The sequence below is a fragment of the Schistocerca serialis genome, chromosome 7, assembly GCF_023864345.2.
Source record: "Schistocerca serialis cubense isolate TAMUIC-IGC-003099 chromosome 7, iqSchSeri2.2, whole genome shotgun sequence".
NCBI classification, from domain to species: Eukaryota; Metazoa; Arthropoda; class Insecta; order Orthoptera; family Acrididae; genus Schistocerca; species Schistocerca serialis.
In genome coordinates, this window is record NC_064644.1 from 342,054,995 (window position 1) to 342,057,450 (window position 2,456).

At 44.7% G+C, this 2,456-nt stretch overlaps 1 non-coding gene across 1 annotated transcript; it reads right to left on the minus strand.

Moving 5' to 3' along the window:
* Nucleotides 1-1,819: 1,819 nt before the first annotated feature.
* Trnat-ugu (transfer RNA threonine (anticodon UGU)) lies at nucleotides 1,820-1,896 on the minus strand. The gene has a single exon. It is a non-coding gene; the product is annotated as a tRNA-Thr (tRNA).
* Between the last annotated feature and the right edge of the window lie 560 nt (nucleotides 1,897-2,456).

Sequence of the window (2,456 nt, forward strand, 5' to 3'; positions counted from 1 at the left end):
TATGTAGATACACATAGTGACGGTAGTATAGCGTAAACTGCGTATAAAAGTGTACTGCATTGGCTGAGCTGTCATTTATACTCAGTTGATTTATGTAAAAAGATATCGTACCTGATTATGGATACACGAAGGGAATTAACAGATTTTGAACGCAATATGATAATGGGACCTAGTCGCTTGGGACATTCCATTTCGGCAATCGTTAGGAAACTCAATATTCCGAGATCCGCAGTGTTAAGAGAATGCTGAGAATGCTAAATTTCAGGCTTTACCTCTCACCACAGACAACGCAGTGGCCGACGGCCTTCACTTAATGACCGAGAGCAGCAGTGTTTGCGTGGAGTTGTCAAGCTACACTGCTTGAAATTACCGCAGATGGGACGTACGACAATGCGGCGAAATTTGGCGTTAATGGGCTATGGGAAGAGACGACCAATGCCAGTGCGTTTGCTAAGAGGACGACATCGCCTGCAGCGCCTCTCCTGGCCTCGTAACGGTATCGGTTGGACCTTAGATGCCTGGAAAACCGTGGCCTAGTCAGATGAATCCCTATTTCAGCTAGTAAGGGCTGATGGTACGATTCGAGTGCACTGCATACCTCACGTAGCCATGGATCCAAGTTGCCAACAAGGCACTGCTCAAGCTGATGGTGGCTTTATAATGGTGCGGACTGTGTTTAGGTTTGAATGACTGGGTGCCCTGGTTCAACAGCAACTGAATCGATTATTGACTGTAAATGGATATATTCGGATACTTGGAGACCATAAACAAACATTAATGAACTTAATGTCCCCAAACAAGCGTGTTATGTCACAGGGTCACAATTGTTCGCGACTGGTTTGAAGAAGATTCTGGACATTTCGAGCGAATGATTTGGGCACCCAGATCACCCGACATGGATCACATTGGGCATTTATGGGATATAATCGAGAGACCAGTTCGTAAAGAACATCCTGTATCGGTAACACTTTGGCAATTATGGACGGTGTACAGGCAGAAAGGTCCAATACTTCTGCAAGGGACTTCCAACGACTTACTGAGTCCATGCCACGTCGAGTTGCTGCACTACGCCGTGTAAAAGGACGCCCGATACAATATTAACAGATATCCAATGAACTTTATCACCTCAATGAAGCGATGTGTTGTAAATCCCTATAACCCTCCACTTCTGTTTTAAATTTCATTTGTTCACACTTCCCACCTACAGGGACTACAGAAGGACAATGCATTTGGGATAGCCTCTTAATCTCCCATAAGAAAAAAGGATCGTCGTGGGCTGGGTATCAGTCACTCATCTGGGCCATATTTAGGAAATAGAAAAAAAATTTTAAGTTATAAACGTATAACTTGTAGTGTGAAGGTGTCACATATCGCTTTTCGTTTTAGCTTTTTTATGGTTATTCGATAATTCATTGTTTGAGCTTGGTACTTTCGTCGAAAATGGTGAGATATTCGATTTCTTGCGGGAAAGGAGCGATTTTGGAGTTGACGACAGCGTGCCGCTGGGTCATCAGAAAGCTTTCGCTGTGTGTGAAAAGCAGAGAATGGCGGTCTCCTGGGAGGCGTCCTGTTTTCGCCGAAATGTCCTGTTCCCCGAAATACTATATCGTTCATTTCCTGGTGCTAATCCGTTGCAACAGGCGCGGTGCTACCACGCGCTACAACATTCCACTGTGTGTATATGAAGATAGTAACTGTTTTCGAAAGAACAGGTACCATTGTTGACCATGCAGATTCTTTAGAATAAATGATAATTAATTGAAACCCTTAGCTCCCAACAGGTGTTGTTGATATACCTTAATGGGGACAGCTGAAAATGTGTAACCCGACCGGGACTCGAACCCGGGATCTCCTGCTTACAAGACAGACGCTCTATCCATCTGAGCCACCGAGGACACAGATGAATAGCGCGACTGCAGGGACTTATCCCTTACACGCTTCCCGTGAGATCCACATCCCCAACTGCCCACAATCTACATTTGTAACGTTCCTGATATTTGCCTATCCACTCACTACTTGCGCCAACTGTGGTGACGATTCCCGTAAGAGTTCGGGCAACCTGTGCGCATTCGCACAGACGAAGGTCAATGGTCGGGTAACCATTTCTATATATGAAGATAATAACTGTTCTCGAAAGAACAGATACCATTGATGACTGTGCAGCTTCTCTAGAATAAATGATAATTAATTGAAACCCTCAGCTGCCGACAGGTGCTGTTGATGTACCTCAATGGGGACAGCTGAAAATGTGAAAATGTGTGCCTCGAACCCGGGATCTCCTGTTGTGTGTATCAACACCCATAAGAGCAGCGTACAGTACCTGTTCCAGTATAGTCCTTAAAATCAGTAGTTTATTTCTTATTCCTTACTTCATATGAAAGAAAATGAGATAGCTGTCCTTTCCATTAACAAATAGCAATCGGAAGACAGTTCTTGGGGGCCGGCCGGAGTGGCCG